The sequence below is a fragment of the Heterocephalus glaber genome, unplaced genomic scaffold (assembly GCF_053883595.1).
Source record: "Heterocephalus glaber isolate CG9 unplaced genomic scaffold, H.glaber_assembly_v1.0 deba00001067, whole genome shotgun sequence".
Lineage (NCBI taxonomy): Eukaryota > Metazoa > Chordata > Mammalia > Rodentia > Bathyergidae > Heterocephalus > Heterocephalus glaber.
In genome coordinates this window covers 2,740,735-2,767,529 of record NW_028258187.1, presented here as the reverse complement: position 1 = coordinate 2,767,529, position 26,795 = coordinate 2,740,735, and the positions used below count along the sequence as shown (strand labels likewise).

Here is a 26,795-nt window from a genome sequence, read left to right as displayed (position 1 = left end):
TTGAGCCCACTGGTAGGTCAGCTGCAGCCTGAGCCTGTTTTTCCTGCCTTTCCTGACGCTTCTCTCACCGAGTCCCGTAAATATACTGCATTCCGGCTGGATTGAGCCAGTTGCTCTGCTGGACACACCCTGCTTCCTGCCAGTTCTCTTCCTTTTCTGCAGTCAGAATATCCTTCTCTCCGTCTCTCTTCTGGAAACCACATCCACCTGGGAAGACATGGGTCAGTGGTCACCTCCTGTCCCGGTACTGGTCCCTGCAATGTTGGTGGTGGTCTCCTCTCCTGGGCCCTCTCCCTCTCCCTCTGTGCCTTGGGCTCTTCTGGGTCGTACACCAGGTGGCTGTGCACTGAGCAACCCCAGAAGTGCTCCCCAACCTCCCAATGCCTGCCCTGCAGGCCTTCCTCTCTGGGTACACTGGGTCTGTTTACTGCTGCCATTAGAAGGATGGGAAGTTGCATTTGAAAAGAATAGAAAAAGCATCAATAGAAACAGTCATCCATGAATAGAATTAGCACTCTGTTAGAATAAAACATCGCCAACCCAAATATAAAGAACCAAGATGAATTGGCGAAACCTCTTCAGATGTGAACTGAGGGTATAGATCTAAGACATCTATGTCTATAGTCATAGATCTAAAATATACAGACATATATATAAGGTCATGGATCATACACACACATATATAAATCATATATATCATATAGAAACATATAGATATAAAGAAAATATTTTTAATGAGAGAAACATTGCTTCACGAGACGCAGTGGAGAACCCCTTTGATTTGAAAAAGGCAAGTGCTAGTTTTTGTTCTTCTGGAAAAGTGAAGTAAAGTAGCACTGGGGCTCCCTGCTAGATTCTTTTTTTTTTGGTACCAGGGATCAAACTTGGGACCTTGTGCTTGTAAGGCAGGTGGTGGCGCCACTGAGCTAAGTCCCCTGTCTACCCTGCTAGGTTCTTTTTTTTTTTTTGGTACCGGGGATCGAACTCAGTTCCTTGTGCTTGTGGGGCAGGCGGTGAAATCGCTGAGCTAAATCCCCAGCCCAACCCTGCTGAGTTCTTGAGCAAGTCAGGAGTTGCTGCTGCAGTGTGAGCCAGAGAAGGAATCAAGATGTTATAGAAAAGATGTAAAAATCTTAGTAGGATTAAATGAACAAGGCAAAGTTTAGTACACTTATGTCACTCTCTTGTACATTTTTCTCAGTAACTTACATTGCTACTTTAAGCTGAATTCTGAATGTTCCTGTTTGTTCTGTAATGGCTCTCACACATCTGGTCTTGCCTAGAACCTGCTATGAGCAAAAGCTAAGGTCTGTAGGGAAATCGTGGAGCTGTACAGGCCACTGAGTTCTCTCATATCTTCACAACACTGAGATACTATGGTAGTGACTCCAGTTTGACTCAACTCCAAATCTTTCTTCAGTTTGCTCTTACTTTATCTCTTTCCCAGGCCGACAGGAAGCGCCAACTGACTGTTGGGGGAAACAATAATCATCTGAGGTCAGTAGGTTCAAATTGCTCTTGAAGTCAGAACAGATTTTTGCTTTAGAAGCAGCAGGAGGGAAAAAGACATAGAAGGGTCATTTAGGTGATTCTTGTGCCAGTGTAGGTGAGAGTGGCAGATTTCGCGGAGCTGGTGCTGCCCAGCAGGCAGGGCCCTCATAGTGCCAGGGCGGGGTTGTGCCACCTTTGCTGCCAGCTCTTCTGCCAGCTTCCTGGCGTTTGACATCAAGTGGGTTTTTCTAATGTTCATCCACAGCGTTTAGATCGTCTGCCTTTATGCTCCGTTTTTCCCAGCGGTCTCCTTAAATATGAAATTCCCCCCCTTGGGCATAAACCTAAGAGCATCAGTGACATGCTGTGGATCTTTACAGTGTAGTTGCCCCCCTGTCGGGTTTGCCCATCATCCTGCATGAATTCAGAGTGGAGAATGACCCCCAGAACAGGCAGTGTGGGGAGCACTGCTGTGAGCTGTCGCTATTGTCATCTGTCTCTTGTGGATGAGAGGGGCACTTCCTTACCTGTGGACGAAAGCACATGGCAGTGATCCTGGGTGGATGAATTCTCATCGCCTTTCACTTCCCTGGGCTGATTTTTGCCTCCTTCCTTGCTCTCTGTTGTTTTTCCTCTCTTCACACGGCTTGCAAAGCTCTTGCTGTGCCTGTGTCCTCTGGGACCTGAGAAGCAGCCACAGAACGTTTCCTCTGAGATGCAGAAGGTGGGTTACATCTTCTCCCCCCCGCCGCCCCCCAACTGGGGAGCTCCCGGGGCCTCCTATGAGATGTACAGTTACACACTCAAGCGTTCTTCTTATTTTGCTGAAATTTTTTAATTTCGTGAAATCCACATAAAAGTTACCATTTTAACCATTTTAAGAGTACACGTCAATGGCCTGAAGAGGACACTCACGCTGTGTAACTGTCACCACCTCTTCTCTCTCTCCTTTTATCTTGCAAAACTGAAATTCTGTACCTTTAAACAATGACCCCCCACCCCAGTTACTGGCAACCTCCATTCTACTTCCTGTCTTTGGGACTCTGAGTCCTCATATATCAATTAGAGGGTATTTGTCCATCTGATACTGGCTTATTGCATTAGTGTGACATCCTCAAGGTTTATCCACCTGGTAGTGTGTGTTAAGACTTATTTCCTTTTTAGAGCTAAGTAATATTCCACAGTGTATATAATGTATTCCCCACTGGGTTTATCCATTCATCTGTTGATTGACACTCAGGTTACTCCCACCTTCTCCCTATTGTGAATAACTCTGCTATGAACATGGGTTTGAGTTTTCTTTTGAAAAGATGTCAAAAAGGACAGGAGAATGGAAAAACGGCAGGAGGGTAGTAGGACTGTTTTGAGGAAGAATTCAAAATAGAATAATTTTATTGTTCTTGAAACTATATCTTAAAAATTCAATTCTGAAAAACGTGTCACTCTAAATTCTACCAATAGGAGAAAATCACTGGTAACATGTTGATTTTTCTTTCTAGCTATTTTTCTGTCTATGCCAAATATATTTCATATAAATGCACTGTAGCTTTTGCATTGTTTAATAATTTGGTTTCTAAAATTCAGCTTTATTTTGTAAACCTCTTTCGATATTAATAAGTGTACTTTTCATGGCAGCCTGATTTTATCAGTGTATTATTGTAGGATTTATCCAGTCTTGTATTGATGGACTAATCTCTGTAAGTTTTTAAAAAGTATGTCATTAACACGAAACAATGTGGCAGCAAATGTTATAATGCATATTACCTTAGTTCTTTTGTCTCATAAGCCCCTAAAACTGGAATTGGGCCAAAGGGTTTGACCTGTCTTATTTACCAAGCACCTTCTGTAAATGAGGAAACCTTGATATCTTAGGTTCCTTATTCATATATTTTGTGTATGTCAGAGTGCATTCGTTGCTTCCCCAGTGACAGAATGAGAGCTCTTCAGATGTCTGGGGTGGGGAGATGTTCTCTGAGAAGATCAGAGTCCCTGGGTTACACACCTGTACACACCCATGCACAGCAGGGGAAAGGCTGGCTTTACGGCCCTGGAGGCTTGGTGAAGAAATAGTCACTAGGGGAGGAGGAAGAAAATCTTGGAATGAGCTAAGCAAATACTACAAATTCAGTAATAATTCATGTTAATCCAGAATGCTGATCAAACCCCAAACAGGCACCCCATAAATCAAATCCCTATCTGAAGGGCTCGACTGTCCAGTTCCATTGCAAAGTGGGGTGCAGGGCGGCATTTCCCGGAAGGGCGTCATTTTTACAGGCGGTGTGCTGGCGCATCTGCTAGAGGGTGGGGAGTTGGAGCGGACAGGGACGCAAGGTCTTCCGGAGGGCTCTGGTCCCCAGCCACACTGGCCAGGTAGGAGCTGGAGCTGGCCCTCGCCCTGGGGAGGGCCTGGAGGGCAGGCAGCAGCTTTCACAGGACAAGCTCCAGGAAAGCAGGCAGCCGGAGCGGGGTGCGCTGGCGGTGTGCGGGCCAGGGCCTGCCAGGCACCGCCCGTGAGGACGGCAGCAGAGCACTGGCCTCGCAGTGCCGTCCAGCAGAGGTAAAGCCAGGGTGCTTACACAGCACAAGCCCTCCTCCGTCCCACAGGGAGCTCCGGGCTCGAGAGGGCCCTAAGACGCCCAGCCAAGGCCAGAGGGGCCAGCTTTGTGCCCGCACGGCCAGCTCTCACAGCAGCTGCCCAGGAGGAGGGCTGTGACCTCGGGCATAGCGGCTGAGCCCGGAGGAGGCTCTGGGTGGCCCCACTGCATCCGGGCGAGTCCAAGCAGGAATCCCGCCAGACGAACCAGGCGGAAGGCTCCGAGGTGGACAGACAGATGCCCTCCACGCACCGCCGAGGTGATGACAGGGACCAGCTGAGCTCCAGCCGCCCCCCCCATCCTCGACTGCACTGGAGCACCGCGCTTGCTGTTGCAAACGGGGTGCTGCGCCCGCCTGCTGGGACCGTCTGTCTGCTGCCGTTAATGTTGAGGATGGAGGTCTTGCGAGGCTCAGTGTTGAGAATGGAAGTGTTTCCTGTTCACAAGTGAGCGGGCATGGACTCCATAGGGGGAAGAAATCACCTTTAAAACCAGAGATTTAAAGAACTGAGACGCAAAGGCTGCATATATTATGCATCTATTTCTATTGAACAAGAATTCCAACTCCCTATGGCCCCTCGGTTCTATCACCCCTCGCGCTGAATGTAGTTCTGGCAGCACTGCAGAACATTCACTTCTTTCCCTTCCTCCTCCTCTGCCTCTTCCTTCCCCTCCTCCGCCTCTTCCTTCTCCTCTTCCTCCTCTTCCTTCTGCTCTTCCTCCTCTTGCTGCTCCTTCTCCTTTTCCTCTTCCTCCTCCTCCTCCTACTTCGAGGCACTGGGAATTGTACCCAAGACCTTCACAGAGGGCTGCATCCATTCCGATTTCTTTCAAATTTCTCGTTTTAAGTTTTGAGACAGAGTCTCGCTAAGTTGCTAACTTGCCCAGCGTGCACTTCAGCCTGTGACCCTGCTGCCTCAGCCTTCCAGGGTGCTTGGTTTGCACCACCCGGCCTGGCTAATTTATTCATTCTTTACAAATTTTAAAATCGATTCGGGCCGGGGATGTAGCTCAGTGGTTCTGCCGCCTGCCTGGCAAGAGCAAGGTCCTGAGTTCCATCCCCAGTAAAAAAAAAAAAAAGAAAAAAACCCTGATTATTATACGGTGGGAGCTGAGCTAGATTCCAAGAACTCAACACATGAAATGCAGGTCCTGCTGTCAAGGGGCTCACGGCTCAGATAGTTGAGGGTCATGGAGCGAGTGACAGTCATCAGGGGCTCTGGGGACACGGAGCCCACTTTAGTAGGTGGCCTAGAAGGTGCCGGAGAAGGGGCTTTTCTCTCTGCATTTCTGTCAACATTACATCCAACAAGAGCTGACACAGACCTTCCTCAAGTTTGGCAGAGTTTTCCAGAATTTAAACTTAGGATCTGTTTAAAGCTGCTTGGTTTTCATTTGAAGAGAAAAAGAAATTCTGTTTTGGTTGTAGTCAATGACTAAGCAATGTCCCTCTCAGATTGTCCAAAGGCTGGGCTTAGTGAACGGTTAAACTATTCCGAATGCTAAAATCACTGAAACAGAACGAGTCTTTCCAAGTCTCTGTCTGTCCTCATAAGTGCGTTCACTTTCATGTGCATTTGCCTGGTGGCTTAGAAGTGAGTGACTTCTACACAGCCAGCTGTGTGGTTCCAGCTGAAAGCTGTTTCCTGGCTCTCCGACATTCTCATTCTGGAATCTGCATTGGTTTACATCTCACTGTTGGCAGCCTTTTATCAGGTTTCCCACAGCACATACCATTTTCGATCAGAGCATGTCAATTACTTATTTATTGTGTCACTTACTGCCCATCTGATCCTGCGAGAGGGTGAACTTTGTAAGAGCAAAGATCTTTGTTTTGTTCAGTATTGTGTTCCTACTCTCTGGGACACTACCAGGCACATGGCATATGTTTCATGAATACTGTTGAATAAAGGAAATAGTTTATTCCTAAGGGAAAGGCTTTGCCCTGACCATGAGTGACAATGTGTTATAAACTGGAGTCACCCACCCCTCTCCTGGGTGGATTACAGTACAGTGTCAAGAACTTCCCCCATTTGTTTGTCCATACAATGACCCACCTATAACTCCTGTTATTCTTGAAGGCGCACAGTATGTTGTACTGGGTTTCTGGTCAGACTTCCCTGGTCAGGCCCTATTCACCCTCCTCTCTTAGGGTGGAATGATACAGTCCACTTCATGTCACATGGATCCATCATACTCTTTTTGAGACTATTTACCTACGTGGAAAACCAAACCAATGTACAGCAGTGAGAGGCATGTCACGCCCTCGTGTCCGCTGGCACAGGGGAACAGTGAGCCTCTTCCATCAGATGCATCATCTGTAGATGGAACACTGCTGCTCACTTTACTTGCTGGAGTTGAGTTGATTACCCTGTCTCCAGGGAGCGTGCCTGAGGCAGGGTTTTCTCTGCCAGAGCCGCCTTGGATCTTTGACTCCTAAGACACATTGTGGAGTTTTCTCCTGTAACGCAATGCTCTTTTAATAATAAGTGTGGTTGAATGCCAAAGGGTAGATTGTCTTTTACTCCCAGAAGTTCAAGCAATATATGGCTGCCCAGGAAGGCCAGGCCCCTTTGCAGAGGAAGAGCCCCTGGAGCCTGGACCAGCCCATTGTGGTTGGGAAGGAGGGGATGTCCTGATGCAGGCATGTGGCCTGCTTTTGAGACAAAATCCACCAGACTGAGCCAATTAAGAAAAAAAAAGTAGACCATTATGTGAAGAAAAATGTTAGTTGGCTTTTCATCACTGTAACAAAATACCTGAGGCAGTTAACTTAGCAAAAGAAAAGGTTTATTTTGGCTCCATGGTCTGCTGGCCTCACTGCTTTGGGACCTGTGGTGAGGGAGCACATCGAGGTGGGAGCGTTGTTTTGGATTGAACCTCTCACCCAGGGCTAGGAAGCAAAGAGAGGAGGAGTGAGGGGCCAGGGTCCCCAGTTCCTTTAAGGGGAGCCCCCAGGGGCCTGAGGATTTCCCACAAGACCCTGCCTGCCAAAGATGGCGCCACCTTCCAACAGCCACCTGGGGAGCAGGCCTTTAACGTTCGGCCCTGGAGGGATGCCCAGACCCAGGCCACAGCAGGAACGAACTCGAAAGCCCTAGAAATGTCTGTGAAGTTACAAGTACAAGAAAACAGCAAGTTTGAGCATTCACCTCATTGCATTTGTCGTATAAAGTGTGTTTTAGTTGACATTAATGATTTGGCCTGGAGCCGAGCCAAGACCCTGTCCTCTAGAAAGATGGTCTGTCATCAGGAGAGACAGTGGGCTGGAGGGGTGCCGGTAGGGCCGCTGCAGGTGCCGCAGGGTCCCCAGGCCCCGTCCAGCCGTGGTCAGTGAGCCGCAGCTGGGAGATGACCCTGGCGCCCCGTGCCTGACAGTTGTCTGCTGAGCCCGAGACTCATCTTGCTGGTGTGGCCCATGCTCTCCACCCTCCCAAAACCTGGAGAAGAAAGGGGCCCCAGGGAGGCTGAGGGGCCGCAGAGCACAGATTCTGGAGCCAGCTGTCACTGCTCCTTGGAGATAACTCAGCCAGCCTTTCTCACAAGGACAAGCCGGCGATCTTGAGCGCCTCTGTGGCAGATTTGCCCCTCCCTTTAGCTCCGGCCACGTCAGTTTCCACTTGAATCCTCATGGCCTGCTCTCCAGTGTCCTCGTGGTTGCTCTCCAGCCTGATCTCAGTGCCTACCCCACCCTGCCTTGGGTGCCCAGCGTTGTCGAAACATCGTGTGTGAAGTTCCCTCTTTTGACTTCAGGCTGGCGGGGTAGATCCACCGTCTTGGCCCAGAGGACAAGCGATTTCTCTGGCTGCCACCTCGCTCCCTCCCAGTCAGAGCCCATCTGACAGGCAATCCACTGGGTTTCTGCAGAGTCTGCTTGGCTGGCCAGCGATGGTGAAGCAAAATATTGTTGAAGCCTTTGCTAATTCCTGTATTGTACTTAGTTTAGGCATTGGTGTTGTTTTTACTTAGCATCCCCTGTGGGAAGGAGGCTGGAGCACTTCCTCATCTTTTTCCACATATGACCTGCAGGCGTTTGTTCAGCTCTGACCACAGTCCCTCAGGGTGTTTTGTTGTCTTTTCTTCAGGTGACACCTCCAGATTTCCTCTTTCCTTGAACCACAAAGCAAGGGATCAGCTCTGCAGCTGCTGATTTCTCTTGATCCATGCTGTCCTTGTCTCTGATTTTACTGTCACCACCGCTGCCTTTCCTACAGAAGCTACAGACTTTCTGTGCATCTCTGGGTCCCATGTTCTACTTCTTTCTTGTGACAATCTGTTATCTCCCAAGCATACGAATTGCTCATCCTGCATCTAGGCTGCAGCTGGAGTGGACTAGCCGTGCCGCACATACCCGAGAAGACAGCTCCTGAAGGCTCCCTCGGCGATCACTGCGTCTTCCAGCTCTTCTTGGAAGCTGGAGATGGAGGGGGAGGGTGGGAAGAACAGCTAGTCTGAGCTGGCCCAAAGTCACCCATCGCCTGCCATGCTGCCCTCAGAGCCAGCGCGCTGACCCAGAAAGGTTGAGAAAATGCTTATTTTTACCTACGGGGGGTGATGAGAAAGTGTTGCCACTTGACACTTCCAACAGTGTTATAATCAGGTGCACAGCCAGCAGAGGCTGGGAATAAACCAGTCTGTGCCTGTGTGTGTGTGTGAGACCCTGAGAGCCAGGGAGGACTAACTATATGTCAGTTTCTTATGAAGAACTTTTCCTATATTGAGATATTTCCCCGAAATGTGGAAGTGTCTCCTGATTGAGTGAAAAGGGGCCACATGTAATCAGTTCTCCCATACCTGCCATACACACACATGCACATGTGCGCGCACGCACACGCACACACACACACACAAATTTTCATCTCTCCTGTGAGCAGTGTGGAAGAGAAGCTGAGGCTGGAGGGTCAACAACCCTATTGGCACATCTACACCATCTGTTGTATTTTTTGTTTACTTGTACTGACTTGCAGAACGATGCTAGTAATATTTAAATATATTATTATAAGTGTCTTAGTCACTTTCCTTTTGCTGAGACACAATACTCAACACCCACAGTTTATTTTTTTATTTTATTTTTTTTAAGTCCTCACAATAGTAATTTTATTAAATTAGTTACTTTGTAAACATTGCAGATGTCATAATTGTGAACATAACAATTTACCAAACTGTAGTTAACTGGTGCAGTTTGCTGAGCATGTTTTATAAAGGAAGGGAAATGCCACAACCCTGTTAAAGTTGTTCCACTGCAGCCTAGAAGAACAAGAGATTTGTTTCTCAAACACTTGAATCAGGTAGTTTCCCTCCCCCATCCTGAAGCACACCATCAGTAGAAATAGTCTAATAAATTAAAAACTAGATGGTCTATGGACTCAGCAGATTCCACAATAATTATTGTACTGCAATAATGGAGAGGTTTACCTTCTTCAGCTTCAAAGTTGGAGGGTTTTGGTCATTTAATTTTTAAGTATCTTCACTATGAGATAAGCAGTCTTCTTCACAATGGATTTTTAATATCCTCTTGCTCAATTTTAAGACAAAGCAATTTTAATACTAAGTGCACACCACATGCCCTTGCTGCAAACTGCTTTTCTTGACAAGTTATGAAGTAGTTCAAGGAGGTATGGTTAAGGCTGTATTACTGAATGGGGCTGGTAAATACTAGACAATTTTTTGTCATGTTGTAACCTTTGTTTCCAGTTTAGTGAATGCTGCTATGGAATCATATAGCAACAATAACAACATTATTAGATCTGTTTTTAAACTCTGATTTAGTAGCAATTGAGGTTCCTGATTTTAACCCCTTGGCAGCAAGATCCAAGTTCCCTCACTTGCACATTAGCACCTAAGTGTCAAGGGGTTGAGTAACCAGCACAAAAGATACTGCACTTCTGATTGTAGCATTTGGCAGAACTGAAAGGAAAGGAAGTTGTGCTACATGTTGAAGGGATTGTGCGCAACAGAAAGAAGACACCAGAAGGTAAAATGGCACATGAAGTCTTCATAGTCTTGTACATATCCTCCATCATCACCACCATAATCTGCCAGATAATCTTTCATGGTGGCCTTTAAACCCCACCAGGAACCACACCTTTCTTCTTCTTTTTGGCTTTGCTTTGTTTTTCTTGCTTCTGTTTTTCACTGCAAAGCACCGTCAATGAATTGGTGATCTTTTTCAAGTCATCAATTCCCAATGAAATACACACATCTCGAACAAGGATTACAAAAAACTGGCATAATAAAGTGACTTTTCCTATTGTGTAATTTTATCTTTCAGTAATTTTCCAAACTCTGTGAAATCATCTCTTGAAGATGGATTCATAGCATCAATTCCATAAACTGTATTATTAACACCAAAAGTTTCTTTTGCTAATTCAGGGTCTGACTCTTCCTGTAATTTCTTTAGCTGCAGTTTACCTGCTAACTGTTCTTCTGGAGTCAGCACTTTAGGTTCTTCGGGTTCTTCTAACCTCTTTTTAATTTCTTGCCTTTTCTTCTGTTGCCATTCTTTCTCTTTTATCTTCTCTGCTATTTTTTTCTTTTCTGAAATTTTTATTTCTGGTTTTACTTCTGCTTCCTCTTTTTTCTCGTGTCTGCGTCCAGTAGTCGGAGTCGCCCGCCGCCGCCGCTGCCATCTCGGGCCCGGCCGGGCCGGGCGTGAGTCCAGAGGCCAGAGTCAGCGCGGCGGAGGACTCACCGAGTGGCCCTCGGCGGCCCGCGCAGGCAACACCCACAGTTCAAAGGACGAGGGGTTTGTTTGGGCTCAATTCTTTCGCTTTTTGTGCCAGGGATCAAAGAGGTAGCGGAACCACTGAGCTACAAGCCCAGCCCCTTGGCTCATGTTTCTGAAGTTTGGGTTCTTGCATGCTTGACAGCGTGGTAGAAAGGCCTGGGTGGGTGGGGGACAGGAAGCAGAGAGTGAAGGGAGGAGCCAGGGAGGGAGAGAAACCTTTCCAGGCTACGACCCCAGCGACCACCTTTTCTGACCAGACCTGCCTGGTAACAGCAGGTCAGCTATGAACATCCATAATCCAGTCACTTAGGCGGCTTTGGAGACCATTTTAGATCTAAACCATAACAATAAATGACTCAAAGATATCAAATAAAGAACTATATGGAGAGAAATGTGAGTGTCTTCCTCCTTCCAGCTGTGACTCATGTTCGTAGAGGGGAGAATGTCAATATTTCTAGAAACATCTGTGGTGGTTTGGATGTCTGTGTCACCCCAAATTCATGTGTGGAAAACTAATCACAAGAGGGAGGGGGCCTTGGGAGATAATTGGGTCATAAGGGCATTGCCCCCTTTTTATGGGTTAGATCTTAAATGTCCCCCAAAGTGCATGTGTTGAATGCTTGGAGCCTAATCTCAGGAACTGTGCCCTAGAAGAAGGGATTTTGTTCCCAGCCCTTTCCTCTCTCTTTCCTTCTTTCTGCTTCTTGACTGCCATGATGTTAGCAGCTTTGCTCCATGACCCACTTCCATCATGACATTTGGCCTTCCCAGGTCAAAAGTGATGGGACCAAACTACCATGGACTGAACCCTCTGGAACCATGAGCCAGAACAAATCTCCTTTGAAGATGTTTTCCACAGGTATTTTGTCATAGTGATGGAAAGCTGACTAACACACCTCATGAATGGGATGAGTGTTCTTATCAGAAAGGTGTGAGATAGCCTTTTGTCCCTTCTGACTCATGAGACTGAGGCAAAAATGGCAACTATGTGGAGCAGTCCTTCATCACATAATGAGTCTGCTGGCACCTTGATTGTGGACTTCCTAACCTCCAGAATTGCAAGCAATAAATTTTTGTTTATAAGTTGCCCAGGCTATGTTGGAAGACATTATACATAATTTTGGGGGAACAATCATTTCATAATTAAAGTATGACTACAGCTGTCTAAGGCCCAATGTCACCTCGCCTGCGAGCCAACTATGGCATGCAGAAATGCTCAAGGGCAAGAGTACACCAGCTGAAGACATCCTGGTTCTTGGAGAGCCAAGTAGTAGTAAAAACACATAAAGGTTTCACCTGGGGGAAGGACAACTTCTTTATTAGACTGCTATCTCCTCCCACCTCCTAGGGTAAGAATGCTCTCATTACGGTGGTCATCAACATAAGATTGTCAGTGACCTACCATTAACATAGGATCATCATCACCCCCTGAGTCACGCGATCCTCCCTCCAATTATTGTGTGTACCCAGTAAATAGTGGCTAGCTTGGAGTGTCTTGTCTTTGCCTTCTCTGAGGCACTGACCTCCTGGCCCGCCCATGTACTTTGACTTTTTTTTTTGGAACTGGGCATGGAGCTCGGGACCTTGGGCTTGAGAGGCAGGCACCAGAACCACTGAGCTAAATCCCCGCCCCTCCGTGTACTTTGGAATTATGCATGTCTCTATTGTCCTTCTTTCTTTAGCCCTCACCATCCCCTTTTCTAGGCAGTCGGAGGGCTGATCACCCTCCAATGAGTCTGGGATGATTTGTTATAGTAACTTGCTTGGAAAAGACAAAATTCTTAGCTTTTTTTTTTTTTTTTAAATTCATTTATAGATATACCACCCCCCCCACACACAGAGTTTTGTTTTAGCATCAGTTTTATTTGCTATTTCTTTGTTTTATACAAATGTGATCATAAAATAGGAGACCATTCTTCAACTTGCTTCCCCATCCAGTAGATCTTGCAGAGCGTTGACACCAATAGGGGACACTAACACTACCTCCTCCTGTGAGGGCTGCCAGAATGCCACCAGGTTTCATAGAATGCACACAATGTATATTGTCTGGCCACCTCCCTGTGGAGCCAATAACCGACATCCTTGTATATTCATTTTTGTAAAGACATAGCAGTATTTCCTTAAGACAGGAAGTTGTTGAGTCGAAAGATATATTTACATATATATGATATTATAGGGATTGTAATGATCTTCCAGCTTTATTGCCTTCCATATTTTGCACTGCCATCAGTTCCTGCTCAAACATCTCATATTTCCAATGACTTTAATTGTTACCATTCTTATGGTACATTTATTTTAATTTGTAGTTTTCAGATGATAATAAATTTGTATATCATTTTGTCTTTCATTTATAATTTTCTATTAATTTTCCTTCCTATTTTTGCCTATTGAAATAAGGCTTTTTGACATTTCCTTATTAATTTGTAAGGATTCAACACATACTAGATATTAAGTATTAGTCCTGTGAGAATGTTGCATGTAACTTCACTTGATGCATGGTGTCTTTTGCTATGTTAGAATGTTTAATTGGTCCAATTTAACACTATTTTCCTATGGGTTTTTAAAAGATCTTGTTTAGAAATTATTGCTTTATCCCTGAGAAAAAGCAATAGTCTACTGTACTTTCTTTTGACATACATTTTAGGGCTAACTTTTAAATTTATCTGGAGTTTACTTCAGAAAATGGTGTTAGCTATGGAATTTTTTTTCCAAACACATTAATCATTCCAAACAATTTGGCAAATTTTCCGTTTCCCAAACTGATTTAAGGTGTTACTTTTTGGTCAGTTTTAAGATATTCTTGGGTCTGTACTTGGAAATTGGTTGAAAATTCCATGTTCTAAGAAAATCTGGCACATATTATTCAATATTGAGATATAGCCAAGGAAGTTTTTTGTTCTTTAGGGTGGAGAAAACACTGATACACAATTGATAAACAAATCATAAGGTAGAAATCACCACATTAAAAGAACATTAAGAGCTGGGTGTGGTGGAATACTCCTACAATCCCAGCACTCTGGGGGGCTAAGGCAGGATTGCAAGTTCAAGCCCAGACTGGGCAATTTAGCAATTTAGTATGACCTTGTCACAAAACAAAAAATAAAGAAAGGGCTAGGGATGTACCTTAGTGCAAAGGCCTGGGTTCAATCCCCAGTACCACACACACCCCCCTAAATCATGAAGTGACTCCAGAAAGTTAGAAAAATCTAAATAGTCTGATTTTTGTAGAAAAGACAGAGAAAATGTTCAAGGGACCAGAAACAAAACAAAACAAAAACAAAAACAGAAAACCAAGCAAACAAACAAAAAAGGCAACAGGACTAGGCAGCATTCACTGCAGGTGAATTTGACAAAACCACTGAGAAGCAGATAATTCCCATGGATGTGCCTCTGCTTCCATGCCTGAAAGAGAGCACGCTGGGCCGGGGTCACCAGGCTGTAGAAAGGCACAGTGAGGTCATTTCTGTAAGTGGCTGAGGCTCATTCCTGGCCAATAGGACTCAGTGCGTGCTATCATTACTCACTGAGGTCCAAGAATGTTGGACATATAACCTTTCTCACCTGTGTGCTGAACTCATGAAGAGCTGTTGAAGGTCTGAGATAGATGACGAGCCAATGCTCACCTTTGTTTCGGACCCTGTGTTACTGGAGCACAGGGTTTACATCTTGGGCAGGTGACTTCCTTACACCTTGTCACAGGTGACGATGAAAGCAACAATGCCCGTCCCTGTGAAATTCGTAGTAAAGGGAACTGGGCAGATGCTTCGACGCATTCTCTCTCTGGCCCGTCACAGCCATTGCTGTGCAGTTGATTTGGCGATTCTCTCCCAACCCTTGGGGCAGTGGTCAGAGGCTGTCAGTGCAGCCTCGCAGCCCTTTAGCACAGCTGACCGTGTCCAGGCACCTGACCACAGCAAGGTGCACACTCGTGTGTCACACACCCAGAGCAGCCCCCTTGTCTCTGTGGGAAGGCTGCTCTCAGGTGGTTGGCTACAACCTGCAATACCTTCACAGGTAACAGGAAGTGCCTAGAAGTTCATTGCAGGAAGGAACCCTGCTAGGTGACCCTGCCTGGTGACCTGGGACCCTGGGTAGCAGGTGGGCGGACTCCAGCTCCCTGCCCTGGCTGGACGCTGTCTCCAGAGCAGCCCAGGCCCTGAGCCAGTCACCCTCTGGAGGGTCGGTTCCCTTCCTGCCCATTTCTGCACCCCAAATCACCTTCCCCAGATGCTGGTCTGAGGGGCTCAGCTAAGGCAAGAAACTCCTCCACCATTGTCTCATGCTGCTTGTGTTGCTTTTTCTTATTTCCAGTAGTTTTCCTATGCTCAGTTGTTGCGGTGAAGGTTTCCATGGAGACAAGAGCTGCACCTCTTCGCACCCCTCACACTATCGTTTTACACATGGCAGGAACTGGGCTTTTGTATAAATTGCTCTCAATTGATTTTTTAAAAGCTGACATCAGATAGACTGAAACTATAGCATAAACAAAGTGTTTGGATAATAGGCATGTTTATCACGCTAAGGACGTATGCACAGCGACAGAATTTTAAGGTTGTTTTCTGAATACAAAAATATGTTACGCACATTTATAAAGATCTCAGAGAAAAATTTAGGTTGATATGAATATTGTATGAAATTAATACATGGGGTTGAAGAGCTCTGTACATGCTCTTAGAGACATTTTAATGGCGAAGTTGCTTTTGAGAGTTATTAACCACTGAATAATTAAAATGTTGTCAGGATGGACTTATGGCCAGTGAGATTGGTTGCATATTTAAAAAAAAAAATCTTACGAATCCCCCGACTGCCACCAAGGTCAATTAATACGGTTTTATTTACATGCTAAAACAATTCAGTGTGTGTCCCCAAATGTGCATTTTCTAGACAATAATAATTTAGCTTCATGCCCAAACTGGAAATACGATTCTCACAATAAATGAATCCAATAATGGAGGTCAGGAAAAAACAGCACAGTCCTACCACTGACATTTGCATGTGCTTTATTACTTTTGAAACAAATTTCACAGCTCTTTTACCCTGATTGTAGGGCCTACAGTCCATTTATAACCATTCATATGGCTATAGTTCCCTCCACCTCGAATGAATTCATTTATGAACTTCAAACAAGAAAGTCTACATTTTTCTACCAAATTATCCAGTCAGTGGGTCAAAGCAAGTCACGCAGTCTGCCATCCTGGTGACAGGGAGACACTCCGTGAAACTGCCTGGCTCAGGGTCTAGGCCTGACCCTGGCCACAACCGAGCCAGGGGGCCAACCGATCCCAGGCTGGAAGCTTCAAAGCAGTGAACCAAAGGTGATATCTTCTCCATCCAAGTTGTTTATCTCAGGTATTTGCCATAGTGAGGGGAAGCTGACTGCCCAGCAGTGTGCTCTGTTCAGGCCTTACAAGAGGATCACACCGTTCAGGTTCACACTCGATATGATTTTACAGTGAAAATTTCACTCCCCGAAAATATGTTTAGCTAAATAAATACATTTGTTTTTTTGGGGTACCAGGGACTGAACTTGGATCCTTGCACTTGAGCAGCAGGCAATGAAGCCACTGAGCTAAATCCCCGGCCCTTAAATACATCTTTTTTTATTGGTAATATTATTGTTACTAGTAGTAACACTAATCATTCTAACTTACTACTATTAGATTCCTTATATTTAAGAAAACTAAATAGACATTAAATAACCAAATAGACATTAAATAAAACCTGTAGGTGCTTTTAATTATTAAATTAATCCTAAGCTCCCCAGCCCCGGAGGAATATTTAAGTTTCTTTAACATCCAAGCAAGTCGTAGGGAAATATTTAACCAAATAAATAGATAAAATAAATTTAAATAGTTTCTTACAGATTTTTGAACTAACTTCTCTTAGGAAATTGGAGATATTAGTTGAGATGTATTGTGGATAACACAGATCCCAAAACATTTTGAACTAAAATATTCTGAGGCTTAAAGAAACATATTCTTTTTGCTAAAATTAAGAAGTTTTAAAAATTTTTAATTTATTCAATAATACATAACTGTTTACATACTATTTAGTCCAAACTGGCACTGACTAAAAAATCCTCTTAGAGAGACTTAGAGACACTTATTCATTAGTGACCTAAATGATCAAAAATTTGGTTTCCCTTCCTCCAGGGGGTGGAGGAGCATCCAACTCTTCTTCCTGGCACATTGAAATCTCTGTTAAGAGGCCACAAGAAAGCATGTTGGTCCACGAGCTGTCCACATGGACTTCCGGCCAGAGAGGGATGTTTGTCAGAGCCGCATGAAGGTTTTGTTCCAGAACAGAAGGTCAAGGTGAGGGAGCTTGGGATGCTTTTCTTCCTTGTGGCAGTGAACATCAAGGTCATTGGAACCCAGGCTGTGACATAGAAAGTGGATCTTCCATCCATAGCATCAATCTATTGTCTTGTTCTCCCCAAGGACACCTGGGCTGCTACCCAAGTACACATGGAAAGAACCAGCCAGCCTCGCAATTTATAACCTGGCCCATTTGGAACAGTGATGAAGTCTCACTGGACTCATTGCTGGGCTTGTATTCCATTTTGACAAATCACTCAGAAGGCTGCCCGAGACAGTGACCCACCTGGAGACAAGAAACACATTTTATAGTACTGCTTTCTTTCCAACTCAACCTCTGAAAGTTACCCAATACATTGACAGAGATGGATTTTTACCAGTTCCTTTCAAGTGGGTGGAGAGTTCACCTCATTCAAACTTAGTTCTTTGCCTCTTCAGAGGGACTGTGACTTCCTAGTCTCCCTCTCTTAGGTCGGGTGCAGACAAGGCACCGCCCCACCCCACCCCCCAGCTCAGGCAAGCTCAGTGTTCGGTTATCTCAGCCGACGACTCAGCGCCTGGCTATCTGATTGCCTTCCTTGTGGCAGTGAACATCATCTGATTCAGATTTGGTTGTTGAGATAGACAAAAAAGCTTTGCCACCTAGCTCATGACCTTTCAGACACAGAAGCAAGTTTTTTCTGTGTGGTTTCAACAAATGCTATTGCGGCAAAATGGACTATGTGGAATGTTACCCCATGACTCCGTGTAGACACATGACCCTAAATAATAATCTCCCTTGTGGTGGAGCATTTACTCTGGAGCCAGGCACGGATCAACTCAGTGCTTTCACACAGACAAACTCAGTCACCTCTTACAGTGGTCCCACAAAGCGGGCAACTATGAGTATCCCCACTTTACAGATGGGGAAGCTGAAACACACCCGAGCTAATTCATTTCTCTAAGATGACATAGGCTGTAAGTGGCAGAGTTGGGATTTGAACCACTGTCATTGATGCTTATCTTTTATTTTTATTTAAGTAGGAAGAATTTATTGAGAGAAAGATAGCTTTTGTCCAAGAGAGACAGAAGGGGGATCGGAAAGTGGGTTGCCCACCCACCTGCTTCTCAAAGGTGTTTTACGGGACAAAGGCACGAGGCAGGTTCAAGGTGGGACAAAACTGTAGTCAAATAGTAAGACTGCAAGTACAGTTGCTTAGGTAATACTGATCCAGTGAGAAGTCACAAGGTGGACAAAACTGTGATCCACCGGTAAGATTACAACAAGTACAGTCTCTTAGGTAATGTTGATTAAATGGGGATCCAACAGGGAAGCAAGTCACTTAGCAGGCGTATAAGGAACTGAGCAAGGATTTTCGCTAAGGGGTGGGTCAGGGATCTTTCCTGGAAGATCGTGGTCCCCCTCTGGATACCTATTTAGAATATCAATCACTGCTCTTTATCCTACGTGGGTGTGGTAGTTTCTCTGCTTTTACAATGCTAGCCTTCAGTGAATGTGTCTTGATTGTCCTGCATGCTGGCTCCTCTACTGTTTGGGGAAAAATCATCTCACAGTTGCATCTTTAACACTCAACTCCACAGCCCAGACTGAAGTGGCCCTCACAGGAGGCACCCAAGCCTTTTGACCACCTCCATGGGCTTCGATGACGTACAACTGTGTGGCCCAGGTAATGGGCGCTCCGCTTCCCCATGTGTGGAGCTGTACCTTCCTATTCGCCTCTGACTTATTTGTCTTTTTCAGTTGAACAGTACAGAAATACTAGGCGGGACCACCTCCTGGGGTCCTACTGTCAGATCTGTCCCTTCTGGCAGGAATGCCAGCGCTCCAAGCGGGAGGCTCTGAGCCCCACAGGACCTTCCCAAGTGTGACCTGGACTGACTCCTATTGCTCGAGGAAGGGAGAGTTAAGGGCAGGTCCTGTAGCATTCACTAAAAGTCTCTCCCAGATCTACTGGTAAGTCATTTTGCCTTTGTAGGAATGACCTTTGAATGACTTTGCATGTTAGTGTCCTGGCGTGTTAGTGGCCTTACCTATTCCGTGGGCACAGAGATGCAGACCTCTGGATGTTGTGACCCTAAATCACCACCTGACAGATGTCTAACCCTTTTGATAAATGTTTAGGTACACGCAGCATTCCACAGTGGACTGATGATACCGGTTTCCATGTACGATAGGAATAGATATCCATTTCCTTGCTAATATGATTTCCTAATAGTTTTGTGTCCTGGATTTGATCATGGTAATCAACTCAGCTTCATTTAGGAATATTGTGTCCTGTGTGCAGAGTTTTCAAAGTGCTTTCAATAGCATGCTTTCAATAGCAATAAAAGTGGAAAGATCTTCTGTCTCCTTCGCCAGACTGTAACCTCTCAGGGTCCAAGAGCTTTTGTTTAGTGGGTTTTTTTTTTTTAAAGTATTGCAAACATTGGGCACATCGTAGGTGCTTGAGAAATATTAGTTGAATAAATGAATTTAAGAGAATACATATCCAGATTTTAGGGGAAATTCAATGAAACTATTTCAGTCATTAGCCTTTACAGACACAAGACTAGGGGTTCGAAGCCAGCCACTTCCCTCCTCCCTCTGTGCTGGGCAAGCATTCCTTCAATGAGCGGCGTCCCCAGCCCCAGCCCCAGTCCAGGTTACTAACCCTGACCCCGGGCAAGTTCTTGGCCTCTTTGAAGTGTCATTCCCCATTTGAAAATCCGAGCAGATAGCTAAGTAACTGAAAGCAGAAGGCCGGGTCTGGTGGTGGTGGTGGGGGGGGTCCATAAGACCCAGCTGGGTGGAGTATTCTCCTGGCCCTGCATGGGGGAGGAAGAGGGTGGTGATGCCTCTGGGTGGTCTGGGTGGTGGCTGCTGGCCGTCCCCCTGCTCCCAGATGCTCGGGAAGACTGGGATGGATTGGAGCTGGAGGAAGGTGATTCCAAGAGCTTCTCTGACAGTTGGCAGTGAGAAAGGAAAGGTGGGTTCTCTGCCTGGGCCTTGAGACTCTACCCATCTGCAGGAGTGGGAACGTGGGGATGGAAAGAAATGCCGTGCGACAGGTGACGACATGCGGCCTGACTTTCAAATGTTATTTATAGCACATGGCTTCAGTCACAGCAGTTTCCATTGCAGCTTTTCTCTGGCATTCCTTGGGCTGGGGCACAGTGGCTTCCGAGTCCCCTGACGTGTGCTGACAGTGTGTTCTGTGGGTGCGGTGGAGGCTGAGCCACCCTGCTCTGGATAAACACCCGTGCTGTGGTGTGGGCTCCTGCTGCCTTGCACTCCAGCTGCAGGAGGTTCTGGACTGAGAGGAGGCTGGGAGGACCGGCCCACGTGCCCGCCACAGTGGAGCCCAGCGCCAGCAGGGACCACAGACAGGCTTCATGTGAGACGCCTCCTGCCTGTGTGTGCGTAGGAGGTGCAGAGGGACAGACAGAACCTCAGGGGTGATGGCCCCACAGAGAGGCACTGCCGGCCACCCTGACTGCAGAGAAGGAGCAAGCAACAGTCTGGGCAGGACTTGGCTCTTACTTGGATTCCGCAAACCCGGCTCCAGGATGCCTGTGTTTGGTGGGAGCCCATCTCCCTGTCACTTCCCTGACACCCAGCCATTGGCCTGGCCTGTGAAGGTCTGTGGTTTCCAGTTGTGATGTATCTCAGGCAAGATGCTCCAGGGCATACTGAGTAAAACTGTTCCTGATTATGAATGACCGGCGGGGGTGACTTGATTCCTCCATTCTGTCATCACAAAGTAGGAATTGGCTACAACTGGCATTTCAAAAACAGATAGCGGAGGAAGCCAGGAGCAGGGTGACCTGGGGTAGGGAGAGGTCGGTCAGCCACATGGAGGTGGGGTGATGGCTGCAGAAGGTTGGAGGAGAAGGGAGAGGGGTGGGGGAGGTTCCTTCACAGCAGAACCCCAGCCAACAAAAATGGGCTCAGGCCAGGGCTCCAAGGCCAGGGCCCAGCAGAGCTGGAGCCCTGCTCTGGGAGGCAGACCTGCTCCTGTGTCCACACCCGTACCTGCCCGACAAGGACAGTGCCTGACAGGAATGTGCACCTGATACGTGTGGAAGGAACAGTAAAACAAAAGTGCAGCCAAGCCATCCAGATTGAGCTGGTCCTGCGCGGGGCAGGCGGGGCAGCGTCAGGTGGCTGTGCAGACACCTGGAACAATGCTGGCCCCTGTCTGGGGCAGCAGGAATGAGGTCCAGAGCCCAGCAGTGGGGACCATGCTGTGGGGACCATGCTGTGCACACCATGGGACTCACAGGCTGCGGCGCAAGGCCTTTGCTTACAGCCAAGCACCCAGAGCCTCGCCGCTGGGGCTGGCAGAGGACAAGAGCTCCAGGTGAGCTTTGGAGGTGTCCCCTTGAAGAGGTCTCATGTGGGTCCCCATTGGCACTCAGGCTCCATGGTGGAGGACACAGAAGCTCAGGGGCCACACGGCAGGGAGATGGATGTGGAGTTTGACAGCCGAAAGGAGGTTGGAAGACCATCAATCCAGCCTTCTTGTCAGACAGACAAGGAAACTGGGACCCGAGGAGATAAATGACCTGTTGGACCAGGCCCAAAGTATTTCTCCAGTCTTGTGTTTCGTGCCCCAAGAGACTGCAAGCTCTCCCTCTCCAGGAGGCGCTGCTTGTGACATCACCGTCTCTGATACTTGTGGTACAGTTTATGGACAAACAGTGTCAAACGTGGAATGAGCAAGCAAATAAAGAGAAGAATCTCTTTTGTAAAATGAGTTGTTTGGAAATTCTGACTCCCTCTGTAATTGTAAAGTTCCTGGGAGTCTTCGTAGCAGCTCCCTCGCTCTTGCCCATGGGGGGCTGATCTTCTCAGACCCAGGCACTGGCAGCAGAAGCTGTGTTTCCGGTAGCGCTCATCTGCTCTGGGGCCTCAGCAGAGTTGATCCTGGGGTTATTGTCTCTCCAGACTGGGACTGAGCCTGGACAGGAAGGGCCTTTTCGTCTTAATTTACAGGCACCACCCCTGAAAGGTCAGGTGAGCTCGTTAACATGGGAATCCACGTTTGGAAGGAAAATGCAGTATGGTGGCCCTGTCGGCTGGTGGCTTCGGATGCACTGGCTGGACACCAGGAGTCCCTGTGACCATCACCCGGGAGGCTCTTCCAAAGCACACCCCTGGATCCCCCTCCAGACAGATTTCAGAATGTGGCCCAACAATGTTTATTTTGCAAAAGCTCCATGGGGGATTCTGAGCTATCCTCTGATACACTAACCAACTGCATCAGAAGAGCAACCGCAGCCCCTGCCCAGCCCCGGGGCGCCTCTGCGGTCTCAGTTTGGAATTGTCACACCCACTCTCGGCCCTTTCCCCGCTTCCAGGTGTGAGCAGAAGCTGGCTGGACACAGCTCCGGGAAGCTGGAGGACAGGCGAGGCGAATTCTAGCAGCCCAGTACCAAAGGGATGCGTTCTCTCACAAGGCCCCAGGACACTGGGCGTAAGTTGGCCCTGGCCCTGCCCATAGGCCTTTCTGTGGAAGCAACCACAGTTGAGAAACAGTGCCTCTGTGAGCAGAAACAATGCAAAATAACCGTACAGGCCCAGGGCCTGGGCCAGAGGCCTCCAGCCCTTCTGGCCTGAAGGGGTGAGAGGGGCAGTACTGATGCCCTGTGCATGTCACCACCCTGCCAGGTGCTGAGTCCTGGGACAGCGTCTCACGGAGTCAAGGTGTCCTATTCAGGCTGGGCTGTCACCTGACGGGACGCAGGTGAGTCATGCCCCGGGCTTGGCACTGTTCTGACCCTCCTGGGTCCCTAGGGCCCGGTTAGAATTACACCAGGAGCCAGGGTTTCTCACCTGTCCTGAATGGCGCTGTCGCTTCCTGTGGCTGCCTGTTGTCTAGCTCCTGGGTGGCTGCGCTCAAGTGACTGTGGCTGTACTTTGTGCACTGCAGTCACTATGGTTTCTGTTGGATGCGCAGTGACGTCATTGGCTGGGGAGGAAGGAATAGAGCTTCCTTTTGCTGTAATTACAGCCCATTCCCTTCTCTTATCACGCTGTGTATGGTGCAGCCAGCGGCGAGGCAGACAGTTCTCTTTGCGGCTCCGCCTTTCCTGGATGTGACTTCCAGGCGATCCCAGAGCGGTGCTGGGGCGGGAGAGGGCACAGAAGCGAGCGGAGGGCGTGGGTGTGGCTGTCAACAGCAGCTCTGGGCACAGCATAGCCCATGACCAGTGAGCCCACGGCGGGCTGCACTGAGGACGGCTGGGAGGAGATCGCGATTCCGCATCTTTCCAGGGTCTCATCAGCGCACACAGAACACTGCACAAGGGCGGGACCATCTGTCGCCTGCTGCGTGGCCGAAGGCAGCGTTTTCTGCAGCTCCTTGGCCGGGCTCCATTCTGACATGGCCCGCACTCTCGGGCACACGTGTGTTCGCGTTCATGCCCACAGGCAAGGGACATGGGCATTCTGCACACGGGCAGCAGGAAGGATGACAGTGGCCAGGCAGGAGATGTAGAGGGCAGACGGGGTGAGGCTCGGGTGTGCGCCGCAGGCACCCCAGGGTCGGAACCGTGCTGGGGAGGGGTCAGCGAGAACGAGGTGCGGGGGGCGCCGGCTCTCGGGGGCCTGAAACCGGGGCAGCGGACGGCACGGGAGGCAGAGGAGTCCCCTTCCCCACGGACCTGGCGGCCCGGGCCTTCCGCGGCGTGCCACACGCGTGGCGTGCAGCCAGACCTCCGCTGCCTCTCTGCTCACAGCTCTTCCTCTCGCCGTGCCCCACTGCGGCTGTCACACGGCAGCCTCAGGAAGCCCCCATAGCACCTGGCTGCCCGGAATCCCCCCGCAGGGCCCCTGTCCCCGCGCAGGACGGCTTCAGTGGCCGCCTGGGCTGTCCCACAGCTTCCCGGAGGGAGCCTCTCGGACCCCACCCTGCGAGGCGGCGGCTCTGCTAACTCGCCCGTCCCTCCGCCCCGCCGCCCCTCCGCTGCTCTTGCGAAGTCCGGGCCCCATCACGACCGCATCTGCGCGGGGCTCTCTCCCTAGTCAGACTTTCACCTCCGCGGCCCACCCGTGACGCCCGCACTGGTCAGAGCAGCCCAGAGCTCACCACGTTTTCTTTCTCCCGTCCTTATCTGTACCTTCCTGGCTCAGCCTCCTGAACTCACTCTTCTTTCAGCTCTCATCTCAAGGCTCCTCTTCTCAGCCTTCTCTGGCTCCCCTGGGGAGGGTGAAGCCCCCCTTTCCCGTGTTCTTACTGTAGCGGTCACAAGTTCGTTACCATTCCTTGACGTTGCGCCGTCACGGGGGGCGGGGTAGGGGCCCCTGGGAAGAGGCCTGGCCTTTCACCTGCCGGTCTCAGCATTCCGCACTGTGCCCGGTAAATGCTTGACGGGAATGAGTGGAGGAATGAACGAGCAAGTGACAAACCGGTCTCCAGACTGAAAAAAACCTGAAATCTTTCCTCTGCTTTTAAACTTTCCTTTTAGAGTGCACATTGCTCATCAACATAAGGAAAATTCTTAGCGCCTGTCAATGCAACAGGAGGCAGAACCTTTCAGAATCAAAGGCCCAGGTTTGGGATGAGAACTCCCTGGTTCAAATCTGGATTCTAGTATTTATCATCCACGCAACCATGAATCTGTATGCGCTTCAGTTTTCTACAAACTACAGTTCCCCTTTATGCGCTTACTCCTCTTTGTCTGTGCAGTCTAACTCCCTTTCACGGACATTTCTAAAACACACCGAACTTTCCCCATTTAATTAAATGGGGCTCTCATTGCATGCTTCCTACAGTCGTTGTGAAGATGAAATGATATATTCTACATAAAGCACTCAGTCAATAGCTGGCACACACAAATTGCTCAGTGAATGACCACTTATTTCCTTTGTTTTTGGGCTTTATTTCACTCCTTGGAATGATTGTCCTTAACGTTTTTAATGTCAAATGCCCTTTTAAGGATCCCAATAAATAGACACAGACTTTAAAAAGCAATTTCAAGGGAAACTGAAAATAAAAATAAAGAACAAAATAAGAGATAATAGGAAGTAGGGAGGGAGATCTTTCTTACCGGGAAGATGAAGAGATGCAGGGAGAGGATGGAGAGGAGGAAAGGGGATGATTAAAAGAATGAGAATATGGCATGTGCATGTCCCGAGGCTTCACGAGAAATGTGAGCATCAAGTACTGCAAATGTGTACTTGTAAAAAAATTGAAAAAAAGAAGAATGCAAAAAACCCACAAAAACAGATTGTCAAGGAACTTCCAAAGCAGTTCATGGAATCCGTGGTGTAACTTATTGTACAGAAGATAGAAGAAGCAAGACAGATCCACCGTTCAAACTGTGTTTTGCTTAAAAAGAAAAGAGGGGGTGGAGGGAGATCTGAACTGTAGCTACAAACTGTCAGTAACTAGGTGAAAGACTGCAGGTGCACCTGAGTCCCTGACATTTCTTGCAAAATGCCATCAGACTCGGGCAACTACAAGAAGAAAACTGTGGATAGATTTGGAAAATTCAGCCCAAGGAGTTATCCTATATATGCTCATCAATATATGGCCAGTTGTTCTACTGACCGATGGTTAAAGTCAATGGGAATTCACTAGCTGTGTAGTTACCTAAATTGGCAAACCAAATAATACAGTATGGGAAGGTTTTAATTTCAGTAAAAGGGCTGGGATATTTCTTACTTAAAACAGAGACAAAATAGCACGCGGTTAAGTAAGTGTGTGACTGAAAGACAGCATTCGTGGTAAGGTTACAAACACTGGGCTCTACTGAAGCTGTTGGGAGTGCATCTCACATGGAGAGCACAGGCAGCAAACCCTCATCGGCACTTACATTCTGAGCAGAATTCATCAGCACCAGTTTGCTGTAGGTCCACAGGGAACATGGAGATGTTCTTTATAAATAAATTAATCTCTTAAAAAAAGTGCACTAGGGGCTCTCTTGATTTAGTAGACTGTGGTGATAAAATACATAAAAAGTGAAGCATTTAGTTATCTTAACAATTGTCCAGTAATTTCCATATTTTATAACTTGGGTTGTAGCAATTCAGTTTTTAATAGCAAAACATAAAGAAAAAATATGAGAAAAGGCAAAAATGGAAACAAAATCTTTGCAAATAGTCAAGGGTGGAGGGGGTGAAGGGAGGGCAGGGGAAGGGGAAAACCAGAAGAACCAAGGTACTCATGTAAAGGTACAAGATCCCAATGATAAATGTAACTGTATTGTATACCTAAAATGTACCAACAGGGCCGGGGATTTAGCTCGGTGGTTTTGCCGCCTGCTGCGCAAGTGCAAGGACCCGAGTTCAATCCCCGGTACCAAATAAATAAATAAATAAATAAATAAATAAATAAATAAAATGTACCAATAAACTTAATGGAAAAAAAATAACAAAGCACAGCCATGCGATGTTGAGCTAATTTGTGATGCGCTCAGCCTGGCCTGATGAAGGGTCCTGTCCCCACTCTGTCATTGTACACAGCTCTGCACACGTCCATGTCACTGAGCAGATGCTTCCTGAGCAGTGTTGATCTGGTGGAGAGCTCTTTTCTTCTTTATATCACTCCAGGATGTAGCTATTCAATCAATTGCTTATTTATTATTGTTGTCTCCAAACTGCAAATATTCAGATCCAGGAAAAGGATTTCAAATTCAATGTTTAATGTACCAGCATATTATTATTATTTTGAAGATTGGTCA

The 26,795-nt window shown here is 47.4% G+C and overlaps 1 long non-coding RNA gene and 1 pseudogene across 1 annotated transcript; both read right to left on the bottom strand.

Annotated features, from left to right (window-relative positions):
* Positions 1 to 56: 56 nt before the first annotated feature.
* Positions 57 to 24,535, bottom strand: LOC110346199 (uncharacterized). The gene is made up of 4 exons (XR_002390099.2): positions 24,231 to 24,535; positions 2,019 to 2,174; positions 1,210 to 1,469; positions 57 to 207 (listed from the first exon to the last, which is right to left on the bottom strand). It is a non-coding gene; the product is annotated as an uncharacterized LOC110346199 (long non-coding RNA).
* On the bottom strand, positions 9,171 to 10,755 carry LOC101701478 (eukaryotic translation initiation factor 3 subunit J-like; annotated as a pseudogene).
* Positions 24,536 to 26,795: the final 2,260 nt, after the last annotated feature.